The sequence below is a fragment of the Acomys russatus genome, chromosome 26 (assembly GCF_903995435.1).
Source record: "Acomys russatus chromosome 26, mAcoRus1.1, whole genome shotgun sequence".
Taxonomy (NCBI): domain Eukaryota; kingdom Metazoa; phylum Chordata; class Mammalia; order Rodentia; family Muridae; genus Acomys; species Acomys russatus.
In genome coordinates this window covers 32,012,422-32,029,447 of record NC_067162.1, presented here as the reverse complement: position 1 = coordinate 32,029,447, position 17,026 = coordinate 32,012,422, and the positions used below count along the sequence as shown (strand labels likewise).

Here is a 17,026-nt window from a genome sequence, read left to right as displayed (position 1 = left end):
CGCCTCATACATTTTTGGATAGCTCGCTCATTGAGTGTATGGCTGTGACAGCAATATGAACAAAATCAGATTAGGCGCCACAGGTGGCCTGGGATAGGAAGCAGAGATAGAGAGAGAGAGACACACACGTAGAAGCGAGCTGAAAAATACACTTCCAGGCCATCTATGCAATGTATCCCCTTTACTTAGGGCTAGCCCTGGCTAGCAGGCATCCAACTCCCTAGTGACTTGTTTCTCTTAATTATCTCTCTGTGGTTTAGGGCAGAAGGGAATTGCTCAAAGCAAACAATGGCTGAAGGACTGTTTTGTTTTGTAGTTAGCAAGCTAGAGCCTGTTTATGATACATCTTGGTTTCAATTACTGTGTGCCCTGCTTGACAAATGCCTACCCCCGGGGGGGGGGGGGTGCGGTGTTTCCCGACAATTCTTCTCTGTCTTGGACACAGCACACCCAGGTCCTGGGAAATGAATACTAAAACAGATCTCTGTCTCATTCTTCCCAGTCGTTTTTTGTTTTTTGTTTTTTCTCCTAGAAATAAATGAACGCATTGGATGATGGTGTAGGCCTTTAAGCCCTTCAGTAATTAAAAACAGTAGCCCCCTACTGAGTTGGAGAGATGGCTCAGCAGCTAAGGGCACTTGCTGCTCCTGCAGAAAACCTACATAGAGACAACAGCTGTTTCTAACTCCAGTTCCAAAGGATCCAGCGCCCTCTTCTGGCCTCCGCAGGCACTGCACGCACACAGTGCACAGACATACATACAAGCCAAAACAAAAAACAAAAAAACAAAAAAACAAAAAAACGGGTATACACATAAATTAATCCTAAATGCCAAAACAAAAACCAGTGGCCTTCCAGCAAAAGAAATAGTTTCATCTATACAAATGTCTGGAAGGTTTTTCTGTAGTGTTGTGAAATCAATGACACTCCTATTCTTATTTCTGGTTGTGAGCCTAGTCTAGTTTTTGTTGTTTGTTTTTGTTTTTGTTTTTGAGACAGGGTTTCTCTGTGTAAGAGCCCTCACTGTCCTAGAACTCTCTTTGTAGACCAGGCTGGCCTTGAACTCACAGATATCCACCTGCCTCTGCCTCCTTGAGTGCTGGGATTACAGGCATGTACCATCATGTGTGGCTATAAACAAATCTTGAAGTTTATCTCTTCCCACTGTGGTTGCAATTCAAGCAGACTACAATCGGGCACTCTCCTGTGGCAAATGGCAAGAAAGTATACAAAACTAGGTGAGCAGAAAATATGAAGACTTGATTATGCTGGATGCTTTGGAATTATTATTATTATTATTAATTAATTAATTAATTTATTTATTTTAAACAAATCAACTCAATTCTCTGGTACCAGGCTGATTTAGTGTGGTTCTCTAGAGGAACTGTATAGAATGAATCTGGGTGGGTGGGTGGGTGGGTGGATGAATAAGATACGTGAACAGCCGTGGGTAAGGGATGAGGATGGTCTGCCCTCCCAGGATGCTCTTAGAACAACTCAGGGAACAGGTGTGTTTTACCAGGTTAACAGGCTCTGATGATGGATCACAAGTCAGTGGAGTCCAAAAGTGCAAAGGTATATTGGGCTAAGCATCTGCTGGGCGAAGAAGGATCTGGAAGGAGCATTTGGGGTAGGGCCGGGGAGTTGGAGGGACAGGACTAACATTATGTTATGTTTGAGGTGTCTCCTCCAACAGCTGAGTTGAAGTTGACACGCAAACAGCAGGATCCCAGGAACGAATGTGGAACTTAAGGAATTAGCCAGTTAGAGGTACACATTAGCATCTTCCACGGAGACGGCCTTCAAAGCGATGCTGTGTCAGGACACCTGCTGACTGATCTCTAAGGGTTTTCAATACTTGAAGTCAAAATGAGTTTGAAAAGGGGTGGCCAGGGCAGGCACAAAAATACCACTCTCATCTCAAGATTATAGAGCCAAATCTAAGTGAGCATGAATTTGGTGTATCTCAAATTCCCTTTTCCAATGTGGAAGCACTTTCACAAAGTTGTCAAGTTTTTATGTTAACAGAACAAAGTTATAGGTCAAGGCATATTAAAAAGTCACTGGTGGAAATATCAGAGAAGCCAGTATTGTCAGGCTCAGTACCTCAACTATAGGCCTCAGATGCTGTCTTGGCCTTAGGTTGGTAGAGAATAGAGCTAATACATTACGACTGTTTTTAAAATCTATGCACTGGGCTGGAGAGATGGCTTACAGGTTAAGAGCACTGACTGCTATTCCAGAGGTCCTGAGTTCAATTCCCAGCAACCACATGGTGCCTCGCAACCATCTATAATGTGATCAGACACCCTCTTCTGGCCTGCAGGTGTACATGCAGGCAGAGCACTATATACATAATAAATAAATAAATCTTCAAAAAATAAAATAAAATCTGTGCGCTGGTTAGTTTTCGGTCAACCTGTCACAAGCTAGAGTCCTCTGGGAAGAGGGGACCCAGCTGAGGAATGGCCTTCTTCGGGTTGGCCCGTAGGAAAGCCTGGGGACGTTTTGAATAATGATTGGTGTGAGGGGGCCCAGCTCACTGTGGGTGAGTCCACCCCTGGGCAGATGGCCCCGGGTTGAATAAGAAAGGTAGCTGAGCTGGGCATGGTGGCAAATGTCTTTAATCCCAGCACTCGGGAGGCAGAGGCAGGCGGATCGCTGTGAGTTCGAGGCCAGCCTGGTCTACAAAGCGAGTCCAGAATACCCAAGGCTACACAGAGAAACCCTGTCTCAAAAGACAAAAAAAAAAAAAAAAAAAGGTAGCTGAGTCTCTGCTTTCTGGCCCAGGCTGCCCTCCCTCCTCATAATGGATTACAATTGCAAGCCGAAATTAACCTTCTCCCCAAGTTGTTTTTAGCTCTGGTCCTTTATCTTAGCAATAGATAGCAAACCAAGGCATTTGTTATCAGGATTGGTTGGTTGGTTGGTTGGTTTAATTTGGTTCATTTATTTGTTTGTTTGTTCGTTTTGTTTTGTTTTAGTTTTTTGAGACAGGGTTTCTCTGTGTAGCCCTGGCTGTCCTGGAACTCACTCTATAGACCAGGCAGGCCTCGAATTCACAGTGATCTGCCCTGCCTCTACCTCCCTGAGTGCTGGGATTAAAGGCGTGGGCACCACCATGTTCTGCTTGTTATCAGGATGGGTAAGGAATAGCTCGTTAGGGAGCTGAAGATAGCCCAAGAGAAACTGTAATTAGGTTCTGGACCTGCAGCATTCCAACCTCTCCACAGTCACTAAAGTTTTTAGTCAGATGGCCTTGGTAGACACAGCTTCTTTCCAGAAATGACCTTCATACCAGGGAAGCAGAGAGCAGAACGCATCCTGGGTGTAGTCCCTGGCAGGGATGGCTGCAAAGATGCAGCATCTCCCTCTCTGCCTTGACCTGAGGCAGCTGTGAGGTACCTCAGGAGTTGCCACAGATGGTACCTCTTCTCCAGCTTCCCCTAGCGGTTCCGCAGAGATGGCGCCTCAGCCAAAGCTTCTTGCTGGCGGACCTTCCCGTCCTGACACATGGGCCCAATCCAGGAAAAAAAAAAAAAGGGGGTGGTGGTGAAAAAAGCCACCAATCCCTGAGCTTCCCAAGCCCAGGACTTGAAATCTCCCACCAATCCTTACCCCGAAAATCTCCGCACCCTAAGAAATCCTATATAAGCCCTCCCTACTTTTCTATCGTTGCTGTTTTTCCTGGGAGGAGACAGCCACTCCTGGATTTTTTTCCCTCCCAATAATCTCCTATGTGAGGTTTGCTATGCGGTGTAACTCCGTGGAGTTGTAATACTTCCGCTGGAGCAAAGAAGAACCCAGCAGAGCAGGGCTGCAACACTTACACTGAGAGCCAAGGGAATAAAGTGTGCCGGGGAGGGAGTCGGCGCCGCAAACACTGTAGATAAACCAAGCAAATGAGGCCTGAGAACAGGCCAAAAGGCTTAGCCAGGTAGAAAGCGCTCCTCGGTGGTTTGGACAAAGGCAGTTTCCGTAGAATGGGATGATACACGCCGGGTAGGTACAAGGAAATGGGAGAGAAGATGAAAACAGTACAGAAGGTACGCGACTAGAGAAGCACTCACCTGGTGATGAACCAGACTGTTACCCAAGCCGCGCTGCCACCATCGTCAGGGCTTCTGCTGGGCCGCTTGCAAGAGAGCCTCACAGCTGGGCTTGTGGACTACTTACTTTCTTTTGTAGGAGGAGCTAAGGGGGGGTCGTGGGACCCTCACCAGAGTATCTAGCTACCCTTCCCACACAGTTGTAAACAATTCTGATTTAACTGCACTCTTAGAAGGGGTGGATGCTGTTGACATCTCACCAAGGGAAGGGACTTTATTATTTATTTTTGATTTAGAGAGAAGTTTGTTATAGATTTCTAGGTAGGGGGAGAGGGCGAGCCCTACCTTTTGAGTTAAGCAATAAGTCAGCTATCACTTGAGCTGCATGGCAAGTGGAACTTCAGAGACAGAGTCAGGAAGCCAGAATATTAGGGAGATGTGTATGTTTAGGCTCTGGCTAGTATCCGGGAGGAAAGGGCAGAAGGAAAGCATTAGGAAGAGTTACACCTGAGTCAGGACTCGGGGTGCGTGGGCTAGTTCTTACGTCATCTCACCACAGCCTAGAATCATTTGGAAGAGGGAACTGCAACAGAAAATGCCACCATATTGGCCAAATGGGAGCCTGTGGTGTATTTTCTTTTCTTTTTTCAAGACAGGGTCTCTCTGTGTAGCCTTGGCTGTCTTGGACTCGCTTTGTAGACCAGGCTGGTCTCGAACTCACAGCAATCCACCTACCTCTGCCTCCCCACTGCTGGGATTAAAGGTGTACACCACCACGCCCGGCTGTATTTTCTTAATTAGTGATTGATGTGACGAACCCAGCCCACTGTCGGCAGTGCTACCCCCCCCCCCCCCCCCCCCCCCGGCTGGTCCTGGGTTTAATAAGAAAGCAGGCTGAGTGAGCCGGTAAGCAGCGCCCTCTATGGCCTTTGAAACCAGCTCCTGCCTCCGTGTTCCTGCCTTGACTTCCCTCCGTGATGTATTGCAAACGTGAAACTGTAAGCTGAAATAAATAAACCCTTCCCACCCCAAATTACTTTTGGTCCAGTGACTTATGACAGTGATAGAAACCAAACTAACATAGAGTGGACCAAACAGAACCTGGTTCCTGAGGGATGCACTAGGGACCAGGAATTTTTATTTTTGTTGTCGTTTTTGGTTTTTTGAGACCGGGTTTTCTCTGTGTAGCCCTAGCTGTCCTGGACTCACTTTGTAGACCAGGTTGGCCTCGAACTCAGAAAGATCCACCTGTCTCTGCATCCTGAGTGCTGGGATTACAGCTCAGGGCCAGGAATTCTTTACCTGATGTTTTAAGAGATTTACCACACCAAAGGGATAACAGAAAACCTTTGCACTAAGGACAACTAAAGGACTGTATCTTTTTAAAAAAAAAAACAAACAGATTTTTTTTTAGACTTATTTACTATTTATTATTGTACAGTGTTGTACCTGCATGTACTTGCATGATTGCTGGGAATTGAACTCAGGACCTTGGGAAGAGCAGTCAGTGCTCTTAACCTCTAAGCCATCTCTCCAGCCCTGGACTGTTATCTTTTTTAACAAATAAATTTTATTCTTGAGTGTTTCATGTACGTATACAATAAATATCATATCCACCCCAGTTTCCCCCTCCAACTTCCTCCATATCTCTTCTAACAAGTCCCCCTCACAACTTCCTGTCTTTTTTTGTGTGTATGTGTGATAATCCACTAAGTCCAATTAGTGCTCTCTGTGTATGCATGGCTGTGGGGCCTTCCACTGGAGAGTGAGAAACCCTAAAAAAGAATGGTCATTCTCTCCTGGAGCAGCTCTCAGCTGCTAATGGCACCACAGTAAGGGGTGAGGCCTGAAGATTACCTCTCCCATCCATGCTAGAGCTTTGGCTGGCTTATCTTCTGCAGATAATCTTAACTGCTGTGAGTTCATGACTATAATGTCATAGGACTGGATCCTCTGCAAGGCAGCATGAGCTCTTTTATTATTATTTATTACGTATACAGTGTTTCGCCTGTACTTACACCTGCATGCCAGAAGAGGGCACTAGATCACAATATAGATGGTTGTGAGCCTTCATGTGGGTGGTTGCTGGGATTGAACTCAGGATGTCTAGAAGAGCAGTCAGTACTCTTAACGTCTGAGCCATTTCTCTTGCCGGCAGCACAAGCTCTTAACTGAGCCATTCCAGCTGCCTTTTCAATTTGGTTATTACACCTTTCTGTTGGAGGACCCTGCTGCTTGAGGTGGGAGTCCTTCAGGTCCAGATAGCCTTTCTGAGCTCAGCGCTAGACTCCCTCTCTCCCTAGCAGGGGCCCCTACTCTGCCTGACCTCGGAGCACATCTTTAGGCAGATGCCTCTAACCATATCTGGTGTGTGACCTTTGACACAGCTCCCTGTCTCTGTGTATATAGGATTAGATACTGTGTTTCTGTGCTGCCAAATGCAAATAAAGCTTCCCTGGAATTCCTAGCTTCAACCAATTACATACTCCTATCCTGTGAATTCCCTGTCCACACTCCAAGGGTTATATAGCTTTTGTTCACCCAGAATAAAGTTGAGCTATCTTACTGATGTGGCTCCTGGAATTCATCCCAGCATACTTGAGGGCCATCTGAATCCTCAGTTAATAGGTTCTGGTCTCTTGTTCCTGAGGACCGGTGACCAACAACCCCAGTCTAGAGGGAGAGCCACAACTTTCCAGGGCTGTTTAAACTTATTAAAGCCTAAAGGTGACGTTTCTGACTTTATGTGTAGCCTTTGTGCATCTGTGTTTATGTGCACGTGGCAGGTATGCCTATGTGTGTGGAGGGCAGACGCTGACTTCAGGTCTGTTTTGATTGGAGGCTGGGTGGTCAATGAGCTCTTGGGAGGCCCCAGTTCTGTCTCCCTAGCGCTGGGGTTAGATGCATATCACATCTGGCTTTTTCTGGGGGTGGGGTAGGATCTCAACTCAGTTCATCTTTGTTGGCATACACTTTACAGGCTTGCCTTGAAATCAGAGATATGACTACTCTGCTTCCTGTGTGCTGGGATTAAAGGTGTGCGCCACCATGTGTGGGCCAAGCCAGTTCTTTATATTCTATATTCATGATATCCTTTATTACTACACAATCGCCTATATTACTAATTTATTTTACTAATTTGTATTACTATTTAGTTTTTCTTTGATTCACCGTTACACACATCATCTGGTGGGTGGACATGTTAATATGTTTTGAGATGCTATGAACTAAACCTAGGGCACTGCACGTGCAACTCTAATCAGAAGTTACATGCAGAGTCCCTCACACACGAATCCTTCAAACTATCTGTTCATGCGTCACTGGAGATCACTGAGCATACCAGTAGCTGTGCTTACTACAGCCATTTAATAACACCAGTTTATACAGTAGAAGTGATTAGCCCAGTAAAGAGATAGCCTCTAAGTGAGGAGCTGAAGGGGGAAGACACTGGTTTTCATTGACATTTACTTCACTGATATACTCTACCGTTTATCTATGTATGTATTTTTTTTTTTTTTCTCGAGACAGGGTCTCTCTGGGTAGCCTGGCTGTCCTGGAACTCTCTTTGTAGACCAGGCTGGCCTCGAACTCACAGAGATCCACCTGCCTCTGCCTCCCAAGTGCTGGGATTATAGGCGTGTGCACCACACCCGGCTTATGTATGTATTCATTATGAACAACCGAAGAAAAATCTGGTCACACTAGTATTTTGAGTATTGTGCATGGCAAAATGGTAGGTACAGAATAATGACTCAAAAGGTTCCTGTCTCTTCCCTAGCTGTTTCTTGTCTCCAACACTTTGCCACATTGCTGATACATTTAGGCCTACACAAAATCTGAGGAAAAATGATTGTCACGCGCTGCAAAATGAAAACTTTCAATGTTTTATTTTTGACTGCAGCTGTTTACAGAAATATAATTGCGAGTATACAAATGTTCCAATAGAAGCAAAATATCTTTTTAATATTTAACAAGTTATCACAGATAGCTAAAAACATAGATGCAAATAAAATTCCCCCAGAGAACAAACTGAGACTATCTGGTGTCAGTGCTCTGAAATTCCGACTGTGAAGCCATATACACAGTGTCACTCTTACGTCATTGCAGGACAATGTAAAAAGGCAGGTCAGTGGTTGATCAGTGTGCTCAGCAGATAAAATTAAATAAAAACTCAAAATGGCAGAATGGCAGCTAAATCACTTGAGAACAGGTTAATGAAGTATTCCAAGTTACGTATTAAAACAGGAAGTAAAAGAACAGAGTGAAACCCAGTCAGGCTGCCAGGAAAGCAGAAACAGGAGGAGCTCATCCTTAGAAGGGACAAGGTGAACACACACTCATTAGATCCAAGGGGTTGGCTTACTTGCACTGCAGGTCTCTCAGGAATAAAATTGTGATCACTTCAATGCAGGGCAGCTCCTTTTTCCTTTCTTTCTCTCAGTCTCCCTCTCTCTCCTTTTTTTGGTACTGGGGGTTGCACCTACCTTGGGCCTTGTGCACACATGGGCCCTACCACTGAGATCTAACTCCAGCTAGGACAGGGTTTTACTAGTCAGAAAGTTTGATTCCAAACCCACTCTCCAGCATCTGGGATTATGTGCGACTGTAAACTGTTCTGAGGCTCAGTAGCTAAAACAGTAACAATATGACACCCCTACAAACCATGCATTTGGCGGGTGGTGGCTCTGGATGAGGGAAGGCCCAGTGTGAGAGAGCAGGTAAGGGTGACATGGTTGAAGGCAGGATTTTTAAGGAGGTATTAGAAATCTGGGTTGAATAAATTCTGTAGAATGTTCTGAATCCAGTTTCAGACGACATACTCAAGAAGGGGAAGGGAGGTGTCTGAAGAGCGTCCCAACAGTTTGCCTACTTACTTTCCAGCACCAGTTTGTAGAGTAAGCCACTTGGCACTGCTAGTGTGGGACAGACAGCAGTGGTTCTCAGAAAGCAAGTTTTTGTTTAGTTTTATTCTTAAAAGTGAATCTTTCTTTTGTAAGTTAACTCATCAGTGATTTGTAAACAGTGGAAGGAAGATTAATGATGGAAGTGCTGAATTGTACAGGAAAAAATGAACAAACCTGCTTAGCTTCTAGTTTTTACTATGCAGACAACTGACAAGGGAGAAATACTCAAATTATAAAATGCACTGTCTTATTACTTTAAGTACTTCACCTGAAGTGTGAGTTCCAAGGAGAACCATCACTTGCAGCATTCAAATGCCAAGTAAACTACTTGGAAAGAATCGTATCTATTAAGAGAAGAAATTAAACAAGGTGCTATGTTGGCCTGACCAGCCATCTAGCTGGGATGTGCTATCTCAGATACAAGAACAATGATATGGAATGGTATCTGTTCTGAGAGCTGGTCCAGCCAGAGCAAAACTGTGGTCTGCTGGTAAATGAAGAGGCAATGAAAAGAAAGCTTGTATTACACTGCCCACAATGTACCCATGTTATGCATAAACAGGAGACTGTAGCACCCATCAGTTATTTTAGCTAAGTAAATGTCACAACAATTAAATACAGAACATTGCACCTATATATTGAAATCAGTCAGTTAATGTAAACGTTTTAGTCAGTGGTAGGGAAATGCCAAACTAAGTTAAATGAATTACCAATAACTACACTGTATATACATAAGACATATGCATTTCTTAGGCAGTACTGAGAATAAATTACTACTGTTGATAAATGATCACAGACAACCAGGTAAGGCTGAATATACATAAAGAAGGACTAACTATCTCTAAGAGTGGGGAAGACATTCTCTCACTTTCACTAGATAGAGCTCACACCAGTGACTCTGAAACTCGGGGTGCACTGGACTCACCTGGGGACTTGGGTGAGACAGACTGCTGGGCCTTACTTCAGATCTAAGTCAGTAGACTTGGGCTAGTGCCCACGAATGTACATCTCCAACTAGCTCCTGCTCATACTGATCCATCTGTCGGGCAGAGGACCATACTTGTTTGCATAAATCACACATGTAGAAACTATACACTATAGCATTGTTATATTAGGGCATAAAATACACAAGGGAATGGTTTTAAGTAGCTCCCCAACACACTCAACAGCCAGTCAAACATTTTACTATTTCTAAAATGGTCTGCAAAAGTGTAGTCATTTCCCTACATTTCAGTCTTAAGTCCTTTAAAAAATAGTAACTTCACACTTATTCCAAGTCACATTAAAAAGCAGCCACCTAATATACCAAGCCAGATATCCAAAATGAAAATGGGCACAGTATTCTGAATAGTTAAGATGTAGTCTTGGCCTTTGTGTGTATGTGTGTGTGTGTGTGAATGATTAAAGTGCACAATAGAGTATTAAGAATACTGCATAAAAGTTTGTCATCTTCATTCCACCAACACTCACAAAAAATACTTTCATGGGAACACAGCTCTGCTCCAGAGCTTAAGTCACTGCTGTCCTTAACTTGTTGCTGATGGTCCTTTCTTCAAGCACCACCATTTGGTGCGGAACTAGATCACAAACAAAACAGATAAAGCCAGGACATTCAATCCAATTGTGTCTAAGAATAAAAAAATTGCCCTGCCCTTCTACAACTCAAATGACCTTTTCCTTTTTTTTTTTTTTTTCCCTGAGACAGGGTCTCTTTGTGTAGCCTTGGCTGTCCTGGACTCACTTTGTAGACCAGGCTGGCCTCAAACTCACAGCGATCCACCCGCCTCTGCCTCCCAAGTGCTGGGATTAAAGGCGTGTGCCACCACACCCAGCCCCCTAATTTTTTTCTGACATTAAGTTTTCCAAGGCCAATTAACTAAAATTCTGATAGACAAGAAATAAACTACCTTGCCATATTTAATTAAAGAAGAAATTAATGTTACCACCCCTCAGGCCTTAACAAAACCTGTTTTAGTGAGTGCTTTCCCCCAGCTAATTAGGATCAGAGAAGAGGCTATGTATGGGTTGTGCCTTCGTAACATTTAACACATTTGTGCACATACAATTTTACAGAATGTCAAATTTTAATTCTTATTTAGGTGAGAGACCCATTTATAATTTGTTGGGATGAGAAAATAGACTTCATTTCTATAAGCCTGAATAGTATGCACTTTACTTTCCCCAAGCAATTCTGCCAAAGCCATCTCCTACGGTAACCAAGAAATGGAGAAAAGAATGGCCAAATGGAAAAAGTACAAGTTGGGACCTGACAAAACCAGTTGTTCATATAATTTTGGCAATAGTGGAAGGTGGAATTATAAGGGGGCACTGGCATGGTAAAAAGGCACTTTTCCATAACATTTAATCTACATATAAAACATTAATGTAAAAATTGCCTGAAAGAGCAAGAGCAGTAAAAACAGAATTTTATTAGTATATGAGGCTTAGAATGGCATGAAAACAGAGTTAAAAAGTAATTAGAGCATTGGGAAAATTTACATAAATGATATTATAGGGAATCAATCTCCCGTGTCATGTCACCTCCACAGTTTAGCTCTAGTGACAAAAGCAGGCAGGAGGGAAAAGCTTTTCAGTATGTGTGATGGGTGAGCACTAATCCTCCTGCTAGTGTGTACACCCAAGTTCTTTTTCTCTCCCTTTTGCTGGGGATGAAATTCAGGGCCTTGTACATGCTATGTAAACTCTATATCTGAGCCACACCTCCAAGCCTCAGGCACTTTTCTAATACACCTGCTGAGTTAGTTTTCTTTTTTCACTGAGCCCCAGTACATAACCAAAGCATGCAGATCTAAAATGGTAGTCTTGGTTAGAGACAGAGCCTATGCCTAAGGTGCAGAGCAAAGCCACACAGTCTCCCATGGCATTCAGGTGATTAAAAGTCAGGAGATAGGGATAACAAAAAACTTTACAAAAAAAATGGAAAGTTTAGTGAATAAATACAACTGTGCTGACTGAATTTAAGAATTATTCAGTCATTTCATTGTGGTTCATATTTGCTGACAGATTCCATTTTTCCCAAACAAGCATTTATAATGGCTTAAAAAGGCCAAAGGGGCCCAGATAAGGTGCTTCATACTTGCAGGCCCAAGACCTGGGCAGCATAGTGCAATCTTGTTGAAAAAATAAAACCAACATTCAAAAAGGTCAAAAGGAATTATCACTTTCATTCTGAAGAGATATATGCACAATTTTTTCCTTCTATTTTTTTTTCTGGGTACATTAGCTAAAATTCTGATAGGCAATAAATCTACTATCATGAAGTTCTAAACTATAACTCACAATATTATACAAAGAGAGGACAAAGAAGAGCGGGAGAATGGGAAGGAAGGAAAGAGCCCTCATATTAATACTGCTTCTATAATAAACAAAGCCCTTTAAATGCTTTTTCTAAGGAGATGGGGTAAGTCAGGCCTACACTGGCTAAACACCAACTAGCAACATGATGCCCACAGCAAAGCTCAGGAACAAACTGTCTAATGTTTTCTCCTTGGTGTGGAATGACAATAAGGAATAACATGTGCATACATGCGCAAACATGCACGCACGCACACGCTCACACCCACACACATAGGGGTGAGGAAGGGGGAGAGATAGAGAGAGAGAGAAGCTCCAAACATTTCTGTGATTTGCTAAAAGCAAGAACTGAATGTAACAAAGGAATAAAATGTAGTTCACAGTTTATTTAGGTCCTTCTGCCATATATAATTTAATAAATTATGATTCCCAAGGCCTTTGCTGGCTCACTGAGTCTTCCCATTGGCAACTCTAACTTGTAACAGTAATTGGAAAGCTGCATTCTTAGCACAAGTATCAACCACTGAGCTAACTCTTCAATAAGAAGACAAATACTTTTTGTAACCAAATCATATATTCAGAATATTGTACTTAACATGGACCTTTAGGGACAAGGAACATATAACAATGTAAGGTAACACATAAACCTCCATCATGTTTGAACAGGGATATGGTAGCATAGCACAGCCCTTGTGTAAATAACCACAGAGTGATGAGACTGAAGATGGGGGTTTCTGCCTCCATCCACCACAGTTCAGGTGATGTTCTGTTCTACACTTAGACATTATAAACAGAAATTGGTCCCAGTGACTTGGCATTGCCAATCAGCATTTTATAAGGATAAGCTGCTAGTACAGAACAAACAGAAGCCACCACACAAACCAGACTTCTTGCTGTCACATCATGGTGTGGTCATAAAAACCATTCTAATTTGATCTTGGTGAAAAAACAGATTTCCTGAGTCTCCTACATGATTTCTGAAGATAATTCAGAAAACCCAGACGCACACATGGTTTTAAACTTTGATTTCTGTGTTTTCTAACACCCACTAGGTCTGCTTTCTGAGATGCTCCAGACAACACTTTAGTATCTGTTTTACATTGAAAAACTGAAGCACTGAATTGTGTGGCTGACTCTTCTTGTAACCCGAACTGTGTTGTGTGACTTTTCCCTATAGGAAGGAACTGGGGGAAAAGGGAGATATTGAGGAAAATGCTTTTGGTTTAGAGAATTTATAAAGTAGCTCTGGATATTAAAAGATGGGGAAATGTTATTAAAATTACAAACATGGTTCTTTTAGTGTCTTTATAAATAAAAGGCATAGGATACAGAAAGCCAATTAACAACAACAACAACAATAATAAAATATTAAATATATAGTGAACAAAGACAGAGTGGCTCATTCTTATCAAACACCATTTGACACACTGCCTCAATGAGTTTCCTTACTCTCTAACATCTTGCTGAGTGAAAGATCCAGCAAACACACAGTAAGTTGCCTTCAGCTCACTAGTAACATCAAGGAACTGCCTGATGGAATGGCTACAGATAAACAGGCCACTTGCTTCAAAAGGTGCTTAAATACTCAAGAAAGACATAACAAACCCCCCTCACTGTTATCAGACGCCACGTTGTGGTAGAACATCAGACAAACTCACAAATTTACCACAAAAATGTGTGGCAAAAAAGAATAGTTTATATATGTATATATATATATATAAATTTCTATATTTATGCCAATGTACTCACTCAGTACAAATAGCAAAATAGTATACCATTTCCTAAATATAAAATATAGCTTTCCAAAAAAATGAAACACACATTAGATATAAACCATCCAAAACTTGAACGATTGAAAACTGTTTTCAAAATTAAATGACCAGAGTAGGTCTCTTTCTGGAAAGTTCCCTTCATATCGGCAAGAAGCCTGTACTACTGAAAACGTAATCCAATGCCTCTCAAAGAGAGAAAGGAAGGGCCAGGGCAGAGGAAGAAGGACAAAGAGAAAAAGCAAATGACAAGAGCAGTCGAATAACAAAGAGTCACAAAAGGGGGAATCTGGCTATATAAACTAAACCAACACCACAGCTCCACATAATTCGACAAATGTGTAGGATGGGGGAGAAAGAATGAAAGGAAAACTAAGGAAAAGACCAACAGCCACGACCTGGCTAATTTTTAAACACTTAGAAAGTAAAGGAAGTGAACAAGATACCAAAACATATCAACACACAGAAGCCACACACATGTTGGCCTAGCGCTGCATTGACACTTTCCACATGCCAAAGATAAATGAGACATAGCATGTGTCCAGATGTAGGTGGTAGTGAGAAGCAGGCACCCCAAGGGTGGCAAGAACACCCAAAACTCTACAACTAATGCTACAAATGCAAATTCTGGAGTGTGTAATTTTACTCTGTGATGGAACACAAATTAATTCTTCCTTTTAAATCAATGATATGACCCTGTAAAGCCCAAGGCTTGTGGGAACCATTAAGGAAGTGACCACTTCAACTATAAAGCACTGAGGTGACAAGTGAATTATAGTCAATGCAGCTCAGGGAGAAGTCATAGTTTGAGAAATTTTTGTTTGCCTTGTTTGTAAAATAAAAATTTATACTATTTTTCATTAGAGGGAAAAATTTGAAGATTTCAGAACAGCACCGTTCACAGAAGGAAAATAAAATTGTTTTTTTTCCCCTAAGGAATCAACTCCCAATAATTCCTAAAAGAGTATTCCTGGCCCTGTGCTGCTGACGGCTAGGTCACTGGATCAACGTGGCTGCCTTCTCTAAATTACTACAGGGTCATAAAGCCAGTAGTATATTAATAGCTGTCTAAAATTAAAAAGAAAAAAAATGAGGAAAACAATACAGATGCATATAAAAAGGGAATACTAGCCTAACGCTGGGTAAGAAGAAAATAAGACTCAAATTACTCTGTCAGTTTAAACTACCGAAGGAGAATATGAGAACATGGTCATATATTAACCCCTTCATTTTCATAGAAGAAAATATTTTTATGCAGTTATGGCTAAATCCCTTAGTAGAAACACAGAGAACTAACATTTCTCTGGAAAATGAACTCAGTAACATTCCAGCTGTACCCAGTTTTGCAAGCATGTCATCGGCTTGTGTGTGAGGAGGCGTCCTCATGTCTACTGAGTTCTTCACACAGCTTTTCTATCAGTAAATTATTCCTTCAGCTTCTCCATGAAAACTGAAAGAAAGTCCTTCACTTTGGCCAACAGCCATGTTTTTTTTTTTTTTACATCAACAAAAGCCTTAGTCATTACTAAACTTTACTTTGTCCTAAGCCATTACTTGACTAAAATAATTCAGGAAAGGAAATAAGAAAATAAGTAAACATGACAAATATGTTTTTCTAATAGCAACAACAACTGAGAAGCCCAGCCTTGCATTTAAGAGTGTAGGACAAAAGCAGTAATTCTGTCAGCTGGAAAAATCAAAACAGACTCTCAGTCGTCACTGTTATTAGAAACAAAAAGCACATTGGTGGCAAATCACTGCAATAGCAGCATGTATGTACTCTTTACAGCCAGGAAATCTGCCCATTTTCTCGGATGTAGTTCTTCATAACAGTCAGTCATCTTCACGGAACCATGACTTCTCAAGATATTTTGGAATCATCATTTACTTTCTTCATGGAATTTCTGGGGGAGGGGGGGAAATCAATTATCTCACCAGGGAAGAAAACCATTTGTAAAGGGTCTGTCACCACCAATGACCCTAAATGATACTGTCTTATGTAAGGAAGCTCATCATATTCAGTCTTACTTTTTTGGTGGTGGTGCTGGGTACTGAACCTAGGGTGTCAAATATGCTAGGCAAATGCACAACTGAGATACATTCCCAGCTTATAGTATTTATTATTCTATAGAAATTTCTCTTGCTCTCCTCTATTATAATTGATTCTAAGGCCTTTTGTTCTATCATTCTAGAGCAAAACTCTTGGCCAGAAGGAATGCCCAGTATTTCCTAACTTACCTAAGCTATTATTCAGTGATTTGTTAAAAATGAAAGTCCTTTATTCTTTATTTATTTGTTCGTTCATTCATTCATTCATTTTTGGTTTTCTACACAGGGTTTCTCTGTATAACAGAGCCCTGGCTGTATTGGACTCACTTTGTAGACCAGGCTGGCCCAGAACTCAGAGATCTGCCTGCCTCTACCTCCTGAGTGCCTGGATTAAAGGCAAGTGCCATCATGCCCAGCTAAAAGTCCTATTTTATTTTATTAAATATTTTTAAAGTTAGTTTACTTTTATGTATATTTGGTGTTTGGCCTACATGTGTCTGTGTAAAGGAGTTGCATCCATTGGAACCTGAGTTACAGACACTTGTGAACTGCCATGTGGGTGCAGGGAATTGAACCCAGGTCCTCTGGAAGAGGGGCCAATGTTCTTAACCACTGAGCCATCGCTCCAGCCCCTAAAACTCCCATTTTAAAAGCATAAAGGCTAATCAATGTTATTAACCCAAATCTATTATGAATAAAATTTATTAGTGTTTTTCAATAAGAGGTCAAACTATAATACTTACACATCCCACTAAAAGGAGCCGGTTAAATTGTTCCCTTGGCTTTGCAATGAAACAAGCAAATCAATTTTTTTCCATGTTCTGACTGCTGTTCACAGAGGAAGCCAGTGGGGAAGTCTCTGGCATTTGTTGAGAAAGAAGTGTTGTCACAGAAGACTGGCCTTCACTTTGTGGTTGGCCTGGCTGATTTATGGCCATTA

The 17,026-nt window shown here is 42.0% G+C and overlaps 1 protein-coding gene across 7 annotated transcripts in view; it reads right to left on the bottom strand.

Moving 5' to 3' along the window:
* Nucleotides 1–15,128: 15,128 nt before the first annotated feature.
* The window catches only part of Nfat5 (nuclear factor of activated T cells 5), a 119,910-nt gene continuing 118,012 nt past the window's right edge, over nucleotides 15,129–17,026 (bottom strand). For all 7 annotated transcript variants that reach the window (XM_051169229.1, XM_051169231.1, XM_051169236.1 and 4 more), the window contains one exon: nucleotides 15,129–15,941. The gene's annotated coding sequence lies outside the window, so the exon portion shown is untranslated. The remainder of the gene's footprint in view (nucleotides 15,942–17,026) is intronic.